Source organism: Zootermopsis nevadensis, unplaced genomic scaffold (assembly GCF_977971745.1).
Source record: "Zootermopsis nevadensis isolate Lab colony 2312 unplaced genomic scaffold, Znev_1.0 Znev_ptg000017l, whole genome shotgun sequence".
NCBI classification, from domain to species: domain Eukaryota; kingdom Metazoa; phylum Arthropoda; class Insecta; order Blattodea; family Termopsidae; genus Zootermopsis; species Zootermopsis nevadensis.
Genome location: NW_028259149.1, coordinates 6,069,375 through 6,094,737, shown reverse-complemented (window position 1 = coordinate 6,094,737; position 25,363 = coordinate 6,069,375). Strand labels below are relative to the sequence as shown.

Genomic DNA, 25,363 nt, shown 5'->3' with positions numbered 1-25,363 from the left:
GATTCAGGCCAGTCTGCCTTGAGGGAATGAAATAACATTTCGCTACCACAATCCGTCCCGACGGCCACTGGTCAAACCGCGATGCACAACCTTCCTTATTGTGGGGGAATCCAGCATTCTGGAGAAACAAATCGGACCACACTGTCTTCTGTGTGAAAAAGGCAGCTTCACTGCATGGATTCGAACAAAGAAATCGAGTCGTCAACTATCGATTATATTTGTGGGTAAATGAGTAGCTAGAAATAGCAGCAACAAATTAACCTAGAAAAGAGTGAATCTTCCCTAAAATTAGCAAAGAAATCAGGAGAATAACAAATTTAAGAAATTCTTCGTATTAATTCATTTTAAGAAAACTATTACAAAATGTTTTTCGCAAAACGTAAAAAAGTGGTAGGTAGCCTGAACACACACACACACACACACACACGCACATGAAAAACAATAATTCAATTAATTGACTTATGTAATGTGGTATGTTAAATTATGTGGACAAATTATGAGCTGAAGAACATTTTCCACATTCTCTTCCCATTTGTTCCATTATTTTCGCGTTCGATACCTTTGCTATAACTGACGCTAAAATAACATCACGTTACGTGTAACTTTGTTAAATAACCTATCATTCTGACAGTTAAAACAATTTACTTCTAAATTGAAAAACACTTGTCAAATTTACAGACTGTGATCAAATTCATTGTTTTACTTTAATTCGTGGTCAACTATTTAATTGATTTGAAGTTTTTTCTGTGTACTTTTTTTGGAAACCAAAAAACAGTAGAACTGCAGATTTAATCAGTGTACTGCCCTCAAAGTGTAATTGTAACGTTTTAGTATGACTCGCGTATGTGTTACGCCCAAAAGTACATATTATCCTAAGTCAGTTAATAGTTAATTTAGGAATAAATACAATTGAGAATGTATAAAAAAATTCTCTTCGCTAAATGCAGTATATGAATTGAACAATATATTAGCATTAATTTGGATCACCAGACATGAAAGGTCCGCTGTTTTGACACAATAATTTTTGACATTATCTTATAACTATTCAACACAATTTTAAGTGTAAATAACTCAATCTTCAGTGTTCCATTTACAACTATCGATACAGAAACACATCATATGAATGATGTGATACAAAGTAATTTTTCGAAGATTGGGTCTTCGTTCCCTTAATAATAACACAGAGGATTTAAGAACACTTAAACTAGTTAATATGTCAATCAATATATGATAGATTTCTCTGAGACTAAAAATGGAAACCGTTGTCATTCTGAAGCATTTGACAAAGAAGAAGGTTATGGTTGCGAGATTTCAGGTTCTCATGGCGGTGAATATGAACACGACTATATTCTGGGATGCTGCACCGTGTAGTATCATAGAAATTGACCGTCGTTACGTGTTTATTGCCACCATCATGATGGAGAGTAAGAACCTCTCAAGATAACGTTGCATTTGAAGGAGAGCAATGCATATGAACACATATCCGCGTCTTCTTTAATTGGAACAGTCAATGAGGTCGATCATAGCTGACTCAAACCACTTGCTTAAAGCAGGTGGATCTGGGTCGTCGTCCTAAGTAATTAAGAACCAAGAAAGCAAATGGTTAAATTCCAAAATACACGGCCTTCCTGGGGCAAATGCTAGTTATTCAGTCAGTCAAGAAGTTTTCCTTTTTACGGTATCCAAAACATAAAAAGGCCTACCCTTGGATCTTATGCTGAGACATTTAAATCCAATCTGTTTTAATATTTCCTTCCTATGTACGTCTGTTGTCTTATAATCGATATATTCCATTGTGATTTTCCAAGAAAAGTGTTGGAGAGGAAAATATATTTAAACAACAAAAGATTCATTAGGTCCAAGCAGACGCATTACATCACAGTTATAAATGTTAAGTACGCCTGTATTAAAGAACTTAGGGAAATTGTTGCACTTTTTTCTAAGAACGCACTGAAACCTACAGATGTGCTATGAGTCCCATGCAAGAATATAAACTTTGCAGGAGAATATACATAAGGGGTAAACTAACTTCTTACAGCTATTCCACACACATTCAACTGCTGATGAACGGTAACGCATAAGATATAGAAAATTCTCGCGATTTCAGTTTCATGAACGAACTGCATACTTTGTTATGGGTATTCTTTACAGAGAAAAGAAAAGAAAAAACATGGCAGGTATACGAAACAGATCTTTGCTTTGTGATTTCACTACGGTGTTCACCTCCTGAGGTAAGTAGCTATCACGACGACCTGCGATTTAGCCTTGGGATTTGTAAAATTCGGCGTACAATCTCAAGGTCGGGCGCGATTCGTGTGCTTACAGAGGCACTGCCTTGAAACAGAAAGCACAATGGTCGTATTTAGATGCCCGTATATTTACTAGTAAACAATAAACCTATAATTTATATTATATAGGCTTTCTACTTCAGAAGTGTGACTTTCATCCCTTTGCAGCAGATGAACTAATAAAAAAGACAGAAGAGGAAGATTTTTAAACGTTCAGTCCATACCTCAAAGAAACCGCAACGCGTCTCCTTTACAAAGATCCTTTGCTAATGCTGTTTAAGGAAATACTTGATGTTTATTTTCAGAATCATACGAAATCCATAAATAAATTCTGTTAGCAAATTGCAGAACAACCGATTATTAAAACAAGTGGTACACATAGTTACCGCTTGGCTCTGAAACGTGAACTTCTTCTAAATAAAACTGTGTATATGCTTTTTAAATACTTACACACGCGTTAATAAGTTTAATATACTAATATTTGTAGTGATGAGATGTGCCTGTCTGAAGCTTTAAAACATAATGTGAAGAAAGAAAATGGCTGTTCTGTGCTGAAGTACAGACATTGTGTATGACTTGCTGAATAAATCCATTGTAAGTTAATATTTCCATTGATTCGACTCCACTGAAGATTAATTTACGTCATTCTTCTCAGGAACAGATTAACACATAGAGGTAATTAGTCTTGCAAGTAATATAACATCTCTTACTTTGAACCGAGCAAACATGACTGACTGAATGACTAGTAGTCGGGAGATACTAGGTTCGAATCTTATAAGGCTGATGTTGTGTTCTGCTATGGTGGGTTGTGATGATTTGGTTTGGTTTGGTTGATTGTGTCACGTTAGGTTATATTAAGTTAAATTACTTTGTGCTGTGTTATTTCTCTCATGTTATGTTTAGTTTCAGTTAAGTATGGTTTATTTCGTTTCATTTGATTCTGTTTGGTTCGGTTTGGTTGGTTTCGGTTGATTTAGGTCAGGTTAGGTTAAACTGAGATTTTTTGGGGGGGATTAGGTTTTGTTAGAGTACGTTATGTTTCATTATTTTACCTGTGATTATTTTTTTAAATTTATTTTAAGTTTAATTTAGGTTGGGTAAGACTGGTTTCGTTTGGATTAGTTTCGGTCGCCGAAACACGTAACTTACGCCTTGGCCCTGTTCATAATCGGGCCTTGAACCCAGGACAGATTTTCGAAGTTTTGGTCTTTGTTTCTGTAATCTCCTCGCGGAAAGAACTTTGGTCTTGGTGGCGTTATTCTATCGGGCTTAGTTTCAGAGCTACAGTAACAGCCCTCGCCAGGAATCGAACCCAGTACTCTTCTCTGAAGTTTTGACTTTATTATGTTCTCTTCCTCTTGAAAATCGATATTGATAAGACTGGTGTATCAGTAACAACACTTATAGTGGTACCCGATTCATATCTTTGTCGGAATAACGTCTACCCTGACGGATGTTCCTTCGTGTACACTCGCCGTGTGGATGACAGCGCTTCGGAGAATCGTATCGTCTTCCTCTTCAGAGCCGAAGTGAGGTTATACCTGACATAATTATTTGTTTATTATACTAGTTTTTGTATTTTGGCGTGTGTACAGTTAGAGCGAATACTACTGATGGTTATGTAACATTTTTTTCAAAAACGAAAGTTTCTCGGGAAATTTTCCGACCTGAAGTCACTACAAAGTATTCCCATCTGGGCAAGAAAAATAATTCCTCGCCTCTGATCTGGAAACACTGTGCAAAGAAACTACACCTATTTGATTCTAGGGCCATAAAGAGAGCAAGGCTATGCATATTGGCTGAACGACGGTCTGTTGCTAGCCTAGAACTTGGATGAGTGACCTCTAACGGTCATCACTTTGTATTGCATTCTTTGAAGTACTCTTTCACAACCTTGTAGCACTTACATGAATCCCACAGACTGTGCGTTGAACTGTTTGTGCCAGTGACAAGAAACGGGGAACAAGTCCGAATGGGTTTTTGAAACTAGGTCCCTGCCATACTGTCGTCTAGCGTGTGTAGGGTATCATCCATTGCATTTCAGAGGTCCTGGATTTGACTTCCGACACGGAGACCGTCTATCCTGATAGATTATTAGCTGGATATTATTGTGGGGTAGTGCCTTCAAACAGGCCGAGGTGATTCTTTTCATTTCTTTCAACTGCATGAGGCCCCCCATTTTACGAAAAAATTAAAAGCACATTCAGTCCGGGGAATTTTTGCTATCGCGCACTTCAGAATCACCTTCCGGTCTCCTAAACTTAAATGTTCAGATTTAAGTAAACGAAACTGTAACTGAACCAATTATTTTTATGGGAACGGAATTTGGCGGTCGCTCACATTAGGGAAAGACAATAAATTGACGGAGTTTGAGGACACGGCGCTGAACACATAACATAGGAAAGACAGAAGGTTGTATGAAACTAAATGATAAGTATCAAATTTAGAAAAAAGGAAGTGCGATGGGCTTGTCATTTGGAGAGCAAGAAGGCATACAGGGTTTTGGAAGGACATTCGGAAGACAAAGGCAGAAATGAGAGGATAATATTAAATGGATTTTAACTAAATAAGACAGGAATGTGTGGACTGGATTTATCAGACCCAGGACAGGGCAAGGGCGGAATCTTGTGAACCTACGAATGAATCTTCGGTTTCCATAAAGGACGGGGACTTTCTTTGCAACTGAGAAACTATCAGCTTCTCAGTAAGAACTGTTCTCCACGAGGTTAGTAAAATGTGGGTTCTATTTGATTCACCTGTTTATATCTTATCCGATTCTGATAAATGTGTTCTGTCATGAGTTTACTCTGGTTGATCCCTATCAAGTAGTTTCAGAGATGATAATTTTTATCAAATTACGCGCAGTCAGAATTAATAGAGTTAAAAAGGAAAATCCGAGTTTTTAAAATGAGTCTCAATTGAAGTGGGAGGTGCTAGAATACTCCTATTTTTTTCAAACTTCAATTTAGCGATTTAAAAAAAAATATTGTTCAGATATTTCATCCGAGGCAAAATTCCGTAGGCCATGCCCGCAATTATATGAATAATAGTCCACAAATATAAATCTATCTTATGTATTTATTTTACCTCATGCTAAAATGGAGCTTGGGAACACAAATTGCATGTTAAATAAACATCAGATTTATTCTTCTCAGAGCCACGTGGAATTAAATGCAAAATTAAATTACAAAATAACGGACTGCATGATATGGTTTATATCGTACAAGCTACAAAATGTCACGTCGTAGCTCATGCTGTTAGGCGCAGACTTCTAATCGCCAAAGCTCTGCTCTCCTATGCAGACCGCGTAGAATTTATGGTGGATGTTAACAGATTTTTCGTGAGTACTTTGGTGAAGCTGGAGTCCCTGAGACAAAAATGTATTTACTGCAACTCTCTTAATACTCCTGTTAATCCTTAAATAAAAAGAGACGTTCCTGCATGAACAGTTCTTCTATGGCCATTCAGTTTACGGACTTGTATTATTTTCCGAAACGAACGGAAAATCTTTAACAGAATTAACCCTTTCAGGCCGAAGTGCTTTCAAAAAGCATTCGGTTATACCACAAAGGAAACACAAAGAATATTATAGGATTATTGTAACCTCTTGACACTTTTAATTAGAATAATTCCTCCTTTCAAGAAAAATTAGACTCATGAGATCATCTTGGCATCTACGTTAAGTTTACGGTCTCCATAGTAGTGAATGTGATCAGTTACTGGCCAATTCTCTTGCTACTCTCGCAGATCTTCGGTTGAACTTGCACTTTGCGTTTTCTGCCCACTGAAATGCGTCCGTATTGAGATACTTGCTACGTACAGTAGCTCTTTTCCCCCCGAGCTCTGTACTTGCCCCTGTAGCTGAGCCTCACGTAAATTGTCCTGGCGCTGTAAACACGCTGCACCCACAGAATTATGAGCCTGCGATGCTGATCTAGACTCCACGCCTGAGGCTAGTTCTGCTGGCACTGATGGTCAAGGTAGCAGTAGAAGGGGAACATGGGCGGTCCATTAGCAGCAGCGAGGAGAACAGAAGGCACTGCCTCTGGATGCAACTCCCTACCTGTTCGTAGCTGATATTTTCATCATTGCAGCGCGAGAATGTAACCAAATGCTTTCTTGAAGGAATGCGATTTCACTTTTTGCGGTGCATAGCGCCTGACTTGAAGTAATGAAGAAGAATCAAATATTAATCAAATGTTTGTAAAAAAAACCTTTATTAAGATTCGGTGAAAAGAAAAAAAAAGCGAAATTTAAAAATGACCTGCGATTGTTCACACCACAGCTCAGCCATGTTCCCGGCTGGCTATTGGCCGGACGATTGGACTCTGGTTCCCGGCAGAAGCTAGAAGTTGTTACGTTGCCATAACGCACAGACCGGCTCTGGAATACACTCTGGGTCTCTTTTCCCGGGGATAAATCTCCCGAAGCGTGAAGCTAACCACTCATCTCTGTGTGGTGCCGAGGCCAAGAATGCACACAGCGTCAGGGCGTCGTGCTTTACTTCCAAGAAACAGCTAACGCCACAGAGCAGAGTCCTTGTGGAGAAGGTAATGAGAAGCTTAGTCGACGAAGAAATTTCTGGCGTTTTATGGAAGCCGAAGGTCTATTCCCGTGTTAGTAGCAGCCCGCCACCTGTCTCTGTCCTGAGTCAGATGAATCAATCCACACCCTCCAAACCTATTTCGCGAAAATACGTTTTAATATTATCCTCCCACTACGTCTAGGTCTACCAAGCGGTCTCTTCTCTTCAGGCTTCCAACCAACACTGTCTACGTATTTCTGATTTCCCGTGCGCGCTACATAACCGCTAATCTCATCCTACAAGGGCAAATTTATCTTAATTATTGTATATTTTCCATTTATCGTCGTTCAGAATAAAGAACGCCTGCTTGGTCTGTTGAAGCTCGCGTTTTTCACAGTTTTCCTCAGCTCTCGATGCATTTGTTTGGTTAGAGGGTTTCTGCGATTGCTACCGCTTCTCGGAAGATTATTATTCATCAACATTGAAACAAACACTCGTCTACCGACGGCCAATTTAGTCAGCAATGACACACACACTGCATGTATCAACAGCGCTTGATCACACCCGCCTTTGAGAATCAGTTGTACAAATATTAACAATGATTGTCATCATAAAATCAGTCGTCCTCAAAACATCAAACATCAGTGGTGAAGGCTGGCAGATATTCATCAGGAAATTATTTATATCTTATTTTTACCCTTTTCTCATTTATTCTATTCCATTGTCACTTTCATTCCTGTGCCTTCTTCCCACCTTTTATCCGCAATTTCTTTCTTATTCCTGTTTCAAAGTTCTGTCACCCGTTTTACAAGTATAAAATTCTGAAAGCTGCCTAATGGTAGCAGAGCTTGTAAAACAGAACTATTGTGATCTAGCGCCGTCACTGTGAACTTTCAAACAGTTTAATTAACCCATTCCATAGTTTCCAGATGTGTAAAAACGTAAAAGTTTGAAATTATAATTTTCACTTTGCTTTCACATTATTTTTTATTCGTTGCGTTTCTTTCTTTCATTTTCTTCTCTTCCTTTCCATCTTTCTATTCCATTTTGGTCGTTGTCACAAGCAAGATATGGAGGAAGGATTCAAACCTTAGATCCCTCAGGGGAATATCTACCGAGCGTCCCACAATGTTAATTACTGCGAAGTAAATTACAGTACGTCACCCTGCAGGCTCGTTGCAACAAAAATAAATTAACTGCGCTAGACACACAGTTCCATTCTGCGCTTACACAAGGAACTGCTTGCAGTGAATGAGCAGTGCATAAAAATGCTATAATTGTTCGCATCACAACATGATGGTTGCTCCCTCTTGCTATTCACTGCTGCTGGACCATTCTATCAAACGAGTTTCGTTGTCAAAGGAAGGCGGGTTCCATCTCCTCTTCTCATTTGGTAAGTACGTCTTTCAAATCGCGATAAGAGCTGTATGAATTTCGGTACGAAGGTTTTAGACAAATCTCTGAATTCTGTAACCTGCTTTCCGCTAGTGACCGCGGTGATGTGATAACATGGACGTTTGTGTTTGGAGCAGAACTACTGTATTACTAAAAATACAATACAATATCATTACAGTAAACATTCGACCAACGAACGAGATACCTTTTAGTAAACCAAAAATCACACACTATAATATTAATTTGCGAACAAATTGCGATATATGATTATGTATTATCGAAAACTAAAGTATTAAAGTGATACATCAACGGAAAGTTAGACTTTAAAATCGAATCGTAATGTCAGACCAACTGCTGGTGCACTTATCTAGAATTTTCATTTTATCATATAGTGCCATAATCTCACAGCTTTAATTTGTCTCGTTATCACATGGACATTTACGTTTTGATGCCATTATGCTGTCCAAGGGCAATCTCATTAACAGTTTCATTCGCGAAAACAGTAAGACACGAGTTTCGACAGTAACGGCTTAATCGAGACTGTGACCGCAGGTTAAACGCGGTTTCTGAGACAAAGAGGGGGGGGGGGTGTTGGATAAAGGTTGAGCTGAATATTTACACTCTCACATACGCTAAATTGGTTACACAAAGACACACGCAGAAGATAAACAGTCTTTAGCGTTTTTTAACAGCAGTGATTTTTTTGTATGCTACTACGGCGTGTTTGACAGACCGCGTATAATCGAATTTTCCGTGTTCGGCAAATAATTACATTTATTTTCACGGACACAATCGAATCTGCGTCGGACAAACCCGCGTTGGAGGAGACTTAAATGTGAATGGAAAACAAACATTACCGAAGTCTCTGCCACGCCTCTGTCTGTTAACCAGTGCATCCTACTGGTGTAAGTTCGAAGCTGTATTTTGGGATTTTTGTTCCAAATTTGGAAGATCAGCACAAGGGTAACAATCGCGCATAATGATGACACTCCCAAATCATCTGTGCTGGATCCTAGGGTAATCAATTAGTAATATACTGAGAGTTAGGTGACTTTTCTATTGAACTATGTGTTATTTCAGAAGGGTCAGTGCTCTGCTGTAAATAATAAAACGCCGACTCCATCCCCTGAGCATTTCTCTGTATTAACACAAAGAGATACCGATCTCATTACATAAAACTTATTTCATATGAAACTTTAAACCAAATACGGAAATGATCGCGCAAAAAAGCTGATTCATATTAACATATAATTATTTTCCTGTAATTAGCTAGTCGTTTAGGTCTAAATTTACAGCTATTTTTATATTCGGCACAAAATAAACAAAAGCAACTTTACATCAATGCAGGCAGCCTTCTTGTTTAATTTAACGTATTTATGGTAGATGCTTTGTTACAACGTACTCTTTGACGATAACTGCCGTTTCAATCATTTATTTTTAGCCTCCCTGTGATATTCAACAATAACTTTATTAATAGAGTTATTGTTGAATATCACAGAATATGTGGCCTAGAATAATTTCTTTGTCATATTTTGAATAATAAAAGTTAGTACTGGGACCGGTGGTAACTGTGCTTTTACATAAGAATAAGATTGAACAAAGAACCGGTCCAGTGTCTACAGGTTACCATTTTAACCTCAAAAGGAATTTATAAAATACACATTTTAATACGTTTGTTGGAATGAAATAAACCTAAACGTTCTAGCACCACACATCGGCGGCTACACCATCATTGTGCGTAGCCTTTAAATAATGTGTGATGAAATAACTTCTGACAGTTGTTCAAGAACTCTGGTGGTGTGGGCTGCAGATCGTAAACCCGTAGGTCCTACGCCGTACTCATGCAGCACTCCACACCACTACAGACTGCACTTTTCAGATATAAATTGCCTGTTTTCAGAAATACACGCTCTGTTTCGAAATATACATTTAAAATAAATACAACATTTCAATTAACTACTGTTTTGGTGTTTGTACCACTGGATAAACAAATTATTTTATGCTATTGAGACACAGCTCTAGCATTTACGTCTGTACCTGAACTGAAAAAAAATTAATTTTTAAACTATAGTTGTGTAAAACATGTAGAATATTTACAGAGAAAGAATAACAAACTATGCCTGCATAATATTTTTAACTAAAGTTTTGTTATTTTTAGTATTGCAATGATTTGCCTGCAGTAACTAAGCAAAACTTAACTTCCTACCAGAACTTCATAACGTGTTTAATTTAATCGAATAGCACTCAGTAATTAATTTCAGAAACAGAACACATGCACACGCGGAGATCGCTACCTTCATAATGAACGTTAAACAAAATTTTAACCATGCAGTTAACATAAAAGCATACCCACATTTAAATAACACGTGTAGTAATAAAACTGATTAAGTTTAGCCTTTAAAATAACTTGACTTTAATGTACCACCGGTGAGTTCACAGACATCAAGAAAGTTGTTGACATTTAATATAAGACTACTGAAAGCATTAATAAACAAGGATTTAATTAACGATGCTTTTAACACCTCGGATAAGACAATGTCGAATTATGGGATGATAATTCACGTCAGTGCGAATCACTGTGTGCGCTCTTTTGCGCACTGTTCAGCGCACGAGACTGGGTATCACTTTGTGTTTGCGCAACAGATTAAGTATCAATTTGGGCAAAGTTTGCGAACCAATTCGAGTCTCAGTTTTCCGCAACAGTTGATGGATCATCTAACACGCCAGTTTGCGAATCACCCTACTCAAATTTTCTCACATGAACTTATGGATTAGTTTCGGTACCACTTTTCACATCAATTTGCGCATCTTTCTGCGTGCCCCCTATCTCGTCCACGCAATGGTTTGTTCAGGTTGAGTTAGGTTGGTTACAGTGGCTTCGGTTGGGTTGGGTTAGGTTAGTTTAGTATAGATTATGGTGAATTATGCTGTGTTATGTTTAGTTACGTTAGGTTAGATTCGGTTCAGTTTGCTTTAGTTTGTCTTGCTTAGGATAGGTTAGGTTATGTTATGTTTTCTTTTGTAGGTCGCGTTAGGTTAGTTCATTTAGGATTTGTTGGGTTTGTTGTTTTTTATTTAGGTTAGATTTGGTTTGGTTAGAATTTGTTTGATTAAATTGCTAACAATTTCGTGATACCACGAAATGAAGATTCCTTCGACTGAATCTGGTAACATATAGATAATTATATGGAAATAATAAATTACTGAAGACAATATAATTTATTTTGAGTTAATAATTATAATATGGCCGTCACTAACAACTGAATGTCGCGTTGAGTGGTTAGAATTCGTGTTACTTCTAACACTTGGAGGCACAAGGCTCTTCTAAATAATAATTAAATTTTTATTTCTTGCCTCTAAGGAAACGCATCTTCTATACAAAGATGAAGTGGTTAATATACTTCAAGGAAATAATTTCCTTTCATTCTGAGAACCATAGAAACCCCACAAATACATTCTCTGGGCGAAATGCAGAGTTACTGAATGTTGGTACATACAGTGACCACTGAGTTTTAAAGTGTTGATGGAGGTAGTGGTTACGAATAGCAGCTAGGACGATTATCCCTTCCTCACTACTTTCTCTCTCATTCTTTCCTCGCGTCTCCTCTTTCTTTCTTTCTCTGTTTCATATGTGCCCATCTTGAGCCCAGTACAGGTGCGGAGTATCAGAAAAACTTGCCCCTTTGAACGAAACAACATATGTTATTACGTTGCCAGGCAATTAAACGATGCCCTCCAGGTTGGTCACTCTTCTGCCGGTGCAACAGCAACAAGAGTTCCACCGAATTACCGAGACAGATTTCTTCTGTAATTCGACCTCTCTCTCTCGTCTGTCTCCCGGTCGCTGGACCCAGGGGTAGCCAACAAGAAGGGGGTAAGACTCCGGTGACGATGCACTCAAATGATAGTATCAGGCTGAAAGTGTCGCGGCCCACGGCTACAACTTTTCAAAGCTAAAATCCCGCTAGACAAATCTATATCAGGTTTTCTGTTTTTCATTAATGCTGCTGTCATTGCCGAAGTATGCGCTTTAAGGTAACTGTTTTTTTTCCCGGAAGGTCTAGATGTTCGAGTAGTTAAGATAGAAAATGTTTTTCGCTTATCTGAAACGGGCCTGTGAACTCCCGTGGTTGGAAAGTGGAGCAGGGCACATTCTAAATTTCTAAGCGCCGGGTGCGGCGTCCGTGCAACGCGCGTCTTGCTTGTGTTGGCAACGAAAATCGTGAACCATTTCAAGGTCACATCGGAAGACGGAGACGCACAAAAGCATGAGCTCCGCTGTTAAGATATTATTTATTATTTATGTTATTTTCATGATGATATGCGGGTTTAATATGAATCCAATCATCAAATAATTATCGTTCAGACGATTCCAAACATATGCATTAAAAGAAATGTCATGATCAGCAAACCTGTCTTTTAGAGCTCATCGAAATGTTCAAGGCAAACAGTTATGAACGACTTTCATGTCCCGAATGCTTAATCCAGGGCAGTGCAGCGGACATTTTTTTAATTTATTCCATCCTTCGATATTTTACTTTCTTTCATTTTCTTTTTTGCCATGGTCTTATTAAATCACGAATCCTTTCCCTCCAAAAATATTTTATGTGACACAACGACCATTAATTCGGCAAAGAACTTTGGAAATCAAACAGCTCTATCGGAGATCTTGAACTAGAAGAAGTATTCTTGTTCTTTGCCGCTTTTTCAACGCCCTGCTCTGAAAATTACGTATTGTGTCGGACGAAAGACAGAAACGAATGAAATCATTAGACGGAATTTTAGAGGCTTCGTATCGGCACCGAATGCAGATCTATCGCGTCGAATGGAACGTGAAATGTGATATTTCAGGTTCTCACAGCGGTAAGCATGAGGACGACGTCTTCTGGACTGTTGCGTAGTGCAGCGCGGCAGAAGATTACCGAAGCGCAGTTTACTCATCGTCCTGATGATGGAGGAAGTACCACTGAAATGTCGGAAAATATCTACCAGACTACACAGCCCAGAAAACAGTCGTCTCTGAGACGTTAAATGGAGAGATGGAGGACTCGGTCAAAATCTATTTGAAGATAGTGCCTTAGAATTCACCTGAAGGTTGTGAGGCAAACCATGGAAACGTTCATTCTCGATAGCCAGTTTCTCTCGTCTAGAAGCCAAAATGAGCACTGGTAAAATGTCACAGATCTAACTTCAACTTGTACCAGGCTGTTTTTCTGAAGCCTTGCAGATAACTGCTCATTTCAAACGGGTCCAAAGATGTGAAACAAAGCAAGACTAACTCCACAGTGTGCCGTATTTCTTGGAAAGGCAAATTTACTCAGGTTGTTTATACTTCTCTATACTCGTTAGGACTTCAATGGAACCTGAAGGTGTATAAAAGCTTACCTTGTTACATGACCCTGCCCTGACCCAGATGTCTCTTCCTATTCCACATCCTCAGACGTATTTCAATGAGATCCATCCTCCCATCGAAGTCCTTTGTCGTTTCAGACTGAAAAGAATATGCAGTTCTCATTGGTGCTAAGTGTTCCTCCTGTCTCACTCATCCTCATTGTGACAAAAAGAGCTCTGCTACGCACAGTTAAAATCTGAATAATTTTAACGGGTTTTATGAAATCGAAATGTTGTCTCTATTCTTAATTATACTTGTCGGAAGCCAGTTTATGAGACACCTACAACTGATTCGTGAAATATATGGATCCTACAGTTCCGAAGACTGTAAAACTAGTGGATAATGTCAAGTTCCCTGCTGCGGAGAGAAATGACTGCGAAGTCAGGGATGAAATCGAAGTGTGCCAACGAACACATGAACAGCTTCGGCCGGCCGAGCGAGCGATCTTGAGCTAACGGCCATGACCTATAGTGAAGGTACTAGCTGCTTGGTAAGGCGTGGATAAAATGCGTTTATCTCCTTACAGCGTCCTTGATCTTCCACCAGTTCCTTGTTGCAGTCAGCAAGACAACTGGGGCCCAGTATCTCAATCCAGCGTCACTTTGACGTGTTGCCTAGCAACATTGCGCGGTGGTTTTGATCATGATCTATCCAACCGCGACGTTAAGAATCGACTGCTGTTCTTGCTACGACAACTTTATGACGTGCAGCGGAACAGTGGCTCTAGAAACGTTCCACTTGTAATTCTCTTCACATCTCAAATTTCTAGCCCACAATCCTTACACTTCTCATTAGATGCTATTATCTACTGAAGAAGGGACAGCGTCGTTAAATAAAACAAATTAAACATTTACTCTTCATCGAGTATTATAAAAGTGTGGACGGGGCATGGAAGAGATGAGAGAAGCAAAAATTTTTTAGACGAATAACATGAAGGAAATGGACAATTATGAGACCTAAGCGTTGATGGGAGGATGATATTAAAGTGAAAAGAAAGATATAAGCATGTGGGCTGGATCTGACTGGTCCACGGTCCAGTGGCGAGCTCTTGTAAACACTGTAATAAACTTTATGGTTCCAAGAAGGACGAGAATTTTCTTGAACAACTTAGCAACTATTAAATTCTCAAGAAATATTCTGTTCCATGAGTTCCCTGGGCGTTAATAAAGGTGGCGACTGACTTGTAACATTTGCCTGTAATGTAACGTATTACAAATCGAGCATTACACAAGTGAAGACAGCGAACGGAGCCGCTCGATGCGAGCCGCTCACGCTCGCGGGCGCTCCATCGTGTTGTCGGTTTTTTCGCGAATCCCTTTGAGTGTTACATTACAAGTCAGTCGAGCGGCGTCGTAACGAGCATTCACGAGTTATTTAAATAAGAGTAGCGTATTAAATGGAACAAAGATAACACAACCTCCATGTCCGACATATTGAATGAAATGAATGGAGCACAGTCGAGCCGAGCGTTCAAAACGAGCATTCGATGCGCCTCACCAGTTGTGGTGTAATGTAACATGCTCGCCGCGAATGTACATTACGAGTAAATGTTACAAGTCAGTCGCCACCTTAAGAATGAAGCACTGTACGAATGGCAGTGCAGTAATGTGACTCAATTTTCGAAACTCCAAGTACATCAGTTTGCTCTGAACTTGGGTTCGTGCTTGTTATATCAGGCTGACCGTCAGGCAGCACGCAGACAGGCAGGCTGGTGTCCGATCGAGGCATGATGAACTGGTCGGGTTGTGAGATTGATCGGCGATCGCTTGGATGGCCTGGCCGACAGCAAAGTGGTTCAACAGACGATGGAAATATTACCGGACCGGAAAACGGAATCGTCGAGTGGAAAAGGCGTGAAGTCACACCGGCACGCTATGCCTGATTGCCTCTCGGCTTGGTTTTCCAGAAATGCGTACCAAATAGTCGAACGCATTTCAAAAAAGTGACGACACGAAAAAGTAACACAAAGGCTTTGCAAAGGGCATATATTTTTGTTCCACGCCAAATCTGTGTTGGACAAATTTTAATTTTGCATTTCCTCCGTTTCGCCCTACCATGTCTAAATTTTCCACTCTTACCAATAACCTTGGCACCGACAGAGTTCAGTACCCAAATCAGCGTGTGTAAATAACCCAGTAACAACCACTTATATATATATGTATGTGGGCTCAAATGTGTGTAACCATACACGTTTATGTATGCATGAAGGTGTTTAGGGCATGTTCTATTTCATGGACAATTAAAATTAATCATGGGATGTCATGATGACCGCGTGGAACCTAGTGAACCGGGACTGCTCTTGAAGTTGGCTGTCATCTCATGAAGGAGGCAGTAAGCTTTTCTGAAAATTCGATCAGTATGTACCAGACTCTACGCCTGAACACCTACAAGACAGTCGTCTTTATACTCCCCGCCATGAGAACCTCAGATCTCACTATAATGAAGTTCAGTTGATCATCTGACAGTCATTTCGGCTGGTTTCTTAAAAACCTGAATTGTAGTTCTGTGCTAATAGAACCCGTTGGAAACAGTATTCCTTTATCAGCGACAATTAGAAATTTCGTTTTACCTAAGTACTTTCATGTATTATCAACGAAAAATTTACGAGAACTCGAAAACATTTGGAACAATTTGTTCTCACTTAGGTTGACACAGAACTATAAATGAATTCCTCCATGGTAGGCAATTCATAACGTCTGTCAGAAGAAGAAGGCCAAAGGACACCATAAATTAATGGGACAGTAGTATCATGATAATCATAATCATACCCGTAACAACTGGAACAGATACAAGCAGCTCGCAAGAAATTACCAGCCTGTTATGGAACCCGAAGGCTCTTTACCGTGTTCATAACAGCCTGTCAATTGTCCTTATCCAGAAACAGACGTTTCCTGTCCAACTCTCCTACAATATACCTTAAAGATTCTTATCAATACTATCCCCCCACGTACAGCTAGTCCACATTCTCATACGTTACTTTTAAGATCCATATTTAACGTTATTCTTCTCTCTATATCTAGGTTTTTAACTGGTATTTTCCTTAAGGCTTCCAAACCAAAATTTTCTACTGATTTGTCATTCCTTCCATCCATGCGTGCTTCATGCCTCGTTTCTCTCATACTCTTCGATTCGATGATCATAATATTTGACGAAGAGTATAAATTATGAACCGCGCTGGCACTTGAATGGATCAACAGTAAGGTTATTTTTTATCATCATCGTCATCAATAACAATACCATTTATTTTCTACACAGGTATATCGTAAACATTTGTAATCGATTTCTGTTCAGTCACAGAATTTCTTAAGCGCTGTGCCGGAGCGAGAGTTTCGAAATACTTGCCTTTCTGCACCTTTTTCAATACTAAGAAGCATGATAAGAGCACTTAGTTCCTCAGCTATTCTGAAGACTATTTGTCTGCGGCATCCTACAAGGTTAATTAGACAGTGTTCATAATTTAATGTACATCATCATTTCAAGGCCAGACATTGCCCCAGGCCGACGAGCTTTCTATTGTTAAGGACATTCGAAGACGCATTGAGATTTTCAAGATCGATTGTATTTTGCTCGCTTTCCTCACGCCTAATGATTCATTGTTTATGTTCTAATGTATTTTTGCGCATGTATGTCCATAGCCATTTAACAACAATGAGATCAGAAGTTCCATTGTGAGATTTGAGGTTTTCAGACGGTGAGGATGATGATGATGATCTTCTGGGTTTTGGCGCTCTGTGGATTCGCGAGTCTATAGAGTTATAGAACACCGACGAACATCATCACCAAATGCTCTATTGTTGAACCTCACCGTTGTGCAACAATAGAATCCACGTACAACAACACTAGTGTTAGAATGACTCTGTTCTGTGGAGTTAATGACGATTTTCTGCATAAATTCAATCAAAGGAGAACTTCGATTTAGATAGAATAACGGGGAAAAATTTCTTCCTATTTTATGGATCTATCGCAGCATTATCTCTGTAAAGTGCGGAAAACCACGAGAATTCTCAAGGCAGATGTCTAGTGCGTCGGACGAGAATCCATGCCATTATATTCCTATTACAAGGGAGATTGTGTTTGTAGGGTTGTGATGGACTGAGATGGATACAAAGAAAATATCCTGGTCTGTAATGTACAATCACAGAGCGTAGTTCATCTGAAGCCGTGATTCGAATACCGTATCTCCAGAATAACTGTGAGATGTGCCAACTCACTTTTTATGTATGCCATCTATTACATTATACTATCACAGCACAAAATGACAAACATAACGCACAGCGTCTAAACAGGTTTCTGTGTTTGTGGTGATTCACAGGACACCCTTGAAACATCTCCTGACGGGCCTCTCAGAATTCCATTATACACTCGTCAAAGAAAGGGCAATAGTGAATTTGTTTAAAAGAAGATTCATTAGTCAGGAGAGGACAATTCTAAATTGATGTAAATACGAGTACCAATCACACGAAATGTGGGACAGATTAAGAGGGTGTGGCAGATTGATTAGGGCTAGTATGATAAGCCCTGACGATGGAGGCAACAAGAACCTCTAAAACTTCGTTCAATATCTGCGCCGTTAAACAAAAATCTTTGTAATTTACAAATGTTGTGGCTTATTTGAAGTAAGAACTGAATTTGCAAATGCTCTTCGGACACTGGCACAAAGGTTTAAATTATCAGCTGTACATAATTTTGTTACAAATGCATTTTCGAGACCGGAAACGTCTTTCCCAAAAGACACTGCTGTTGTCGGGAACTGTGGTGCTACAGGTGGCCATGGCTCTCGTTTGAACGAGTGTCTGAATTGTTCCAGCGTCGTGACTCACCAATATTTCATCGCATTCCTATCAGCTAGGTAGGGTAGTTCATGCTTGAAGCAGTGGTTCAGTCCAGTTTCCTAGAACCCACTCTTACGGCTGGCTTTCCTTCTGCTGTAATCAGTCCGTCCAAACCCGAAATATGCCGCCAGATATGCGTTGCATCGAATTGTTTAATGAAATACTTGATCGCCTCTGGGATAATTAAATAGCACAGATAACACGCGGCTTGCAACATCAACAGACTTTTGTAATCAGAATAAACGGACTTTGAAAGTAAACGGCAATGGGAACCGCCACTGCTCATGAAACGTATTTCTCAATGTTTTTTCATTGTCCAAATTGTTAATCTGTCACAGAGAGCACATTGTTTAGAAAGTTAATTTTACCACAGGTAACGCGTTGCATACCGTATGACCCGTCGAAGTTGAAGGGAAGGATTTTTTTATGCTGAACGGTAATAGGATTTATTGCAGCTTTATCTTTGCATATCTCATTGAAAGGACAACATTTATAAAATTTCCATATAAAGTAAATGAAACGTGAAAACATCGTCATGGAGACTGAAGTCAGGTTCAGATTCTGATTTATGATCTTATAATTGATGAAAAAGTTGACGCACGTAATAAGAAGGTTTACGCGTTTCCCTTGAGAAGGCAAATTAAAATTAATTTGGCAAATGACCAGACCGGTTCAGAGCCACTATACTGGAGACAGCAGACCACAGGCTTTCTGGAGGCCTGCGGGCCGCATGTGGTCTCCCCTTAATCTTCTTTTGGCCTTCAGTGAGAGAATTAACTGGCAGCATGAAGTCTATGAGACTACAGTTTGGGCAAGCAGGAGCATGACGTGAGTGACCGGGCAGCCAACATACAGACGAGAGACTCTGAGGCTTCAACTTCCAACAGCGGCAAAAAAGACGGCCGCCTTCTGAGGCGTCGCCTCTTCCAGTCTGGAAGACGTTTATCGATCTAAAGTTCTAAAGTCGTCTCAATGAACCCCAAATGTTTGTTTCCAATGTCTCTTACATAATTCATTTCTTAATTTGAATTATTATTATTATTATTATTATTATTATTATTATTGATTTTACGCATTTATTCGTGTTTCTGACAAAGAAAGAGGCAAAGGTATCCACGGATTTTTAACCAGATTTTTAACACCAGAGCAGAGGCGTATAATTAAATGAAACTAGCTAATCCAATGAAGAATCACACCAACGTAAGAAAGACTACACCTCAATATGTTTGACTATTGATTGTATAAACGAGGCAGATTTTTGCACTCTGGCTTGGCAGAACTCCAAATACATTTTCTACTTTTGACGTACAGCGTTCAGAAGTGCAGCGCCAGATTTTAGGTCGTGGGCCCAGAACGGCCACGCCTTGAATGGAGTGCGACGTTCCCACCGCGAAACGGAGAGTCTGGCTGTGGTGTGGTGGTACTGAGTTCGATGCAAAACTGGCAGTCTGGACGTCGAATGAAGTGACAGTGACTGACTGGCAGCAGTCGACGTGAAAAACTGCTCAGAAGACAAAACTGAATCTGGGCGAAACTGTGAAGACTCAAAGAAGCTAGAGAGAAGCACAGAAAGACATTCAAAGGAAAACGTGAGAAAAACGAGAACAAAGGACCGATGGAAGGAAGGAAATAAAGGGGACGGGCGCTGAGAAAGAATTGAGAGAAGGAAGTTAAACAAAAAAGGAAGTAAAAGAAATATAGAAAACCGGGAGAAAGTAATTAAAGAATGGAAGGAGGAATAAGGGAAAGAAGTAGAGAGCAATAAATAAGGTGAGAATGAAAGAATGGAAGAAGAGAGCGGAGAAAGGAAGAAAACATGAAGCGAAGTGAAGACATGAAGAACGGAGGAAGAAAAGAAAGACATAATAAATGAAACAGTGGGAAAGAAAACAAGCGATAAGAAAAGAAAGAAGGAAAACAAAATAATGGAAAGAAAGAAAGATAAGGAAAACTGAGGAAAGAAAGCAACATTAAAAGAAAACACGACACAGAAAGGTTTCGAAACACGAATGAAATAATAAGAACGGGAGACAGAAGGAATAAAAGAAAGCCATTCATTGCAGAATGACAGGCATCGCAAGACGTAGATTGTATTTCGTCCAGCGGCAGCGTGGTCCAGCCTCGCATCAGAGAACGGCCTTGGATCTGACCGCTTAGCTGCCACTGCTGGCGGGTAAACTCATACAGGTCTGCGCAAATTGATAGCGAGGTGCAGCAACTGCGCCTAGAAGTCCACGGCGAAGGGCCGTTGCGACGCAAAGACATAGTTCTTGAACATTTTTCGAAGTCAGAGGATGCTAGGTCGTAGGGACGAAAGATCTGAGAAGTTGGCGATTATTTTTATGACAGGTCCTTGCTGCTGTCTCCACCGTCAGGGTCGTGATGAAAGAGGCAGCAAGTACCTCTGAAATGTCTGCAAACTTCTACCAGACAACACGGCGCAATATCCCAGAAGACAGTCACCTTCAATAGAAAGTACGTCGGTATGGGACGATAAACGTTAAATCAAGAGGAGACACGAGACGACATTAGAAAAAGTTATGGAAATTCGGATTCACCAGTCTTCTATAAGGAAGGGATGTTCGAATTGAGAACAACGAAGGTAAATAGATATCCCAGATGAAACAAGATTATAAACAAACACATGCTGAAGGTAAGGCATGTTCCTTTTCGGCAAGTTGAAGCATGAACGACTACAGAGAACGGGAAGGAGATTATATGTCGATGTCGATGTCGATATTAGTATTTCGGCTGTAAAGCTGTGTGGGCTTCTAGGTGGTCATATACGTTTCGAATAAACATACAGGCTTCATCTTTACAGATTCACCCTCAAGATGAATACAGAATGTCTTTCCGAAGCCTTGATATCTGTCGCTAAACGTATACACGGCATTACAACCCAAAAGACCAACGGGTTCCGTGTGTGGTCTATTAGAGATTACCTTAAATAACGAAAATTTTCCGAATACCTTCAATTATAAAAATCGGGAACGTAATTGGAGCTAGTGTCATTTCAATATCTAGTTCATAAGTTCACAGTCATTAACGATACGTAATTAAACAACATGAAATTTAAGAAGCATCTAAATGTAGGATGTTTCATAAAAATCGTCAATTGCGACACACTTTACGATACAAAGTACACAGTTGCTATGTTTCCTCGGGGGATACAATTATTAGAAATGCTTACGTACAGTCGGAACAAACGATTAGAACTGCACGTCAGTAACATATACGATAATTCTGTGTGCACTCCATAAGCTAAAGGTTTCAAACAGCCAGCCAAGCGACTTCTCGATATATTTACAAAAAACGAGGTTAAGTTATATAGGTACTTAGTGAATCACATGTTTCGTAATGTTTATGTCAATGTACTACATGTTCTTTGCTTGACGTTACGTACTTTTATTCAAGTTCGCATACTGATTTTATTGCGAAACACCATTCATAAATTTCGTTAGCCTACATACCATACTTCCCAAGAATATTTAAGCCAATGGCATTATGTCACTGTGTACGTCGATCTTGCAAAATAACGTTTAAACCCATCGAATGATTTTTATGAAAGTTGTTATGAACGTTGGGGACTGACTCACCTTCACCTTCTAATTTCTTTTCGTGGTTTTATTTTCTATTTGAAACTAACAACTGATGGGCCATTACACGAAACTAAATGGAGCATAAAACTTCTTGAGAAGCTGATACTTGCTAAGCTGTTCAATAAATAATTTACAACCGTAAAACTGTTAGCAGGTAACATAAGATATTCCTAGAATACCTTACCAAGAGGTTAATCTATTTTACGCCTACGTTTATAATTTGTGTGTGTTTTATTCAATTACCTTTTTACACAACGGCGTTTCAGTAACCATAGTCAACACCTCTTGCACAGCTGCAGTCGGGCGATCATCATCAAATTCCAATAACATTTCATACAGTAACTACATGAAAATACGCGCATGCACACACCTTGGAAGGCTAAAATATATACATTCTTATATAAAATTATATATGTTGCGCACTTTTTAAAAACTTCTTAAAAATGGTTTCATGCCTAGTTGTGTAATTGTATTTTTCCTTTGTGTTACCTGCAATGAGTAGCTGGTTGTGCGTCTTATAATACGAACACAACAGGATGTTAGTAGGATCTGAGATTTTCAGGGCGGCGAGTCCGAAGATGGCTATCTTCTGGGTTGTTGCGCCATGTATACGAGCGTATTAGATGTCCTTGCTGCCTCCATCATCAGGGCAATGAGTGACCCAGAAGGCAGCCATCTTCACAACATGGTGTTGCACTTTAATTCTGCAGTTTAATTTTCTGCGACATCGACTGTGACAAAGATAAATGTTAAAGTTATATAACGGATTAAAAGAAATGATCTGCTTTAAAGCTGTAAACCAGTTTTGCCTGAAGGAAATTAGCACATGCCACAAATACACCAGCCAGTTTAGCTGACTGGAAAGAATTTGCATTGACCATTTATGAAAACTTTAAAGAAGACAAATGTGTGTGTATTCGTACCACGGATTTAAAATGATGTCTCTACATTATAGTGTGTACGTCTCCTTCTCCATGTACTGTTGAGTGTTGCTAACTAAATGGGAAGTTGCTTTTTCAGTTCCCTCAAATTCACATATAATTCTGTTGAAGAACGTACCAAGTGGGGTATTAGGCCGATATATGACTCGCGATTTAAACATAATCTCATACAAATACCAATAAACAAACATTTGAACACCTTTCTAATACAGACGACCAGGTAATAATCGCTGATTCAGAATTAATTAAACCTACTAAGTCGGAAACCAAAAAAAACAACAACATATATATGTAAATGATAATACGAACAACAATTTCAACACACAAATAAATTGCCATGGCATTCACAGGACCAGTTAAAGTAAGACAAGATCACCTAGCTATTTCCTGTGTCCATTATCATACGAAAAAATGAACATATATAGTTACAAAAGTACCGAAGTTTCTAAAACCACCAAATCTTTAAAAAATAATTTATGAGACGGACCGCAATGTTTTTAGCCATGTATGCTATCCATGTCTCTTTAGACGACCAGGATTCCGATAAGCTGTTTAAGATCTTTTATACATCCCACAAGGAAATTTAATTTCTAGCGCTGTGCAAAGTACTCTCTCACCACCACGTCCAGATAGACTTCGGATTTCGCCAGATCTTTCTAACCCAGTGTTGAATCGGACGCCCTTTCCCTTCATGCAGAACCGATGTCAAGAATGCAAGGAGCTTTACCCCTATTTTCGTGTCGCTGTGCTTAATTAAGCAGAAGGACAACTTTGCCTCTACCTTTACCGTTGAAGTAGCCACTCTTTCCTCTCTTGTCTTGATTACTTCAGTTTCAAAAATGCGCAGTGCCAGTAGCAGTTCAGTTACCAACAACCACACTATAAATTCAAAGTGAGAACTCTGGGTGTGAGGCCTCTCAACACAATTATAACAGAATCAGCACAGAAAGCAAGTCGAACAACCAGAGCTGTTACAGTTGAAGCAGAGTGGATTTGTGTGGGCTCATAATACACTGTTATGCACTGATACGTGTCAATGCGGATACCAAACTATCTTCCGTGAACCCCGGAGGGTCCGTGAAGGGTTCCAATGGGTTTTTCTGAATTAATTTTTCTAATGATTAATTTTACTGGTAAAATCTATAAAGTAATTTGTGTTTAAAATTTTAATTCTTAATTTGTTTCTGGTTTAAGAAGAGGAAAACAAGAATTTTTAATATTTGGCAGTTATGGTTAATTTTTATTATCAAAATTAGTCTGTGAGCTCGTCAGAAAAGTTTCAATTTGTGTTATGATGTATTTGACTAGTATTTCACGTTCAGAACATAACATTTCCTCTGTAGTAATGTTATAATAATGAAAATAATAAAAACTGCGTATTGACTCAGAGTGATGTTTTAATGTACTGAGTCTAGAAGATTTTTCTCTTTTATAAATGACACAAGTTCTATTTTTCTTTTCAGGACAGACCTCGAACTGGTGCCGTCTCGCTCCATCCCTACAACTGTCCTTACAACTCTGATGATCCACCTCTTCTACAGATTCACCTCTGTCGTCGCCTTGAATCTTTGGTAAGTACAGAGATCAATATGTAAGAATTTCTTAACCAAGTTCCATCCACAAACAGACTGAACATAAACACTCTTACAAAAATATTGATCCACTGACATATTTAGAACATTTGATACCTATTTATAAATTTTAAAAATTAATTTTTGAGCCGATAGCAGAACAACGCGGTTTAATGAGCGTACGCCGAAGAGAAGCTCGAAATATAGGATTACGTATTTGAAATCAGCTGGACGGACTGATACAAGACGTATCTTTATGAACTGTTATGTATTGTACTGATTAAGTACAGACCTGTCGACAGAGTGATCTCCCGTTCTTAGAAACGTCTAAAAATGTTTCATAGTTCCAAACTTAATTTTTATATTCGGAAAGATCAAAGCGCCTAAGACATTATAGATGATTAAATAGTTTATCCATACAAGGCAGGTAGTAACACTTTCACTTTTGTAACACCATTCATTGAAGACAACTGTTTAAGTTGAACCGAGCTCCGAAAGTCTCTTTTAAGATATCCTGACCCTCTGAGGCCGAAGCTGATCTAGGTAATATAAGATACAAATATTCTTTCCGTACCGCAAAGAATCCACAGCGCGTCTCATTGCAAATACAAACTGTTCAGTGCTGTTTAGATAACTGTTTATCATGATTCATGCTGGGTCCACAAACACAATCTGAAATAAAAAAGAACAAAAACAAAGCAACTGAATGTTAAAGTAGGTGGTACATATAGTTACCACCGGGCTTTGAAGAGTTAATTCAGTTATTTCTATACATAACATCTGGGCAAATTATTTGAAGACATATAAAATCATGCATAAA

At 39.1% G+C, this 25,363-nt stretch overlaps 1 protein-coding gene across 11 annotated transcripts in view; it reads right to left on the bottom strand.

Moving 5' to 3' along the window:
- The window catches only part of jim (zinc finger protein jim), a 134,032-nt gene that overhangs the window by 49,739 nt on the left and 58,930 nt on the right, over window positions 1-25,363 (bottom strand). The window contains exons 1-2 of one of the 11 annotated variants that reach the window (XM_087350221.1): window positions 13,885-13,987; window positions 13,594-13,699 (exon numbers count right to left, since the gene is read on the bottom strand). The exons of the other annotated variants lie outside the window; for them this stretch is intronic. The gene's annotated coding sequence lies outside the window, so the exon portion shown is untranslated. Of the gene's footprint in view, window positions 1-13,593; window positions 13,700-13,884; window positions 13,988-25,363 lie in introns of those variants that run through there. 11 annotated transcript variants of the gene reach the window in all.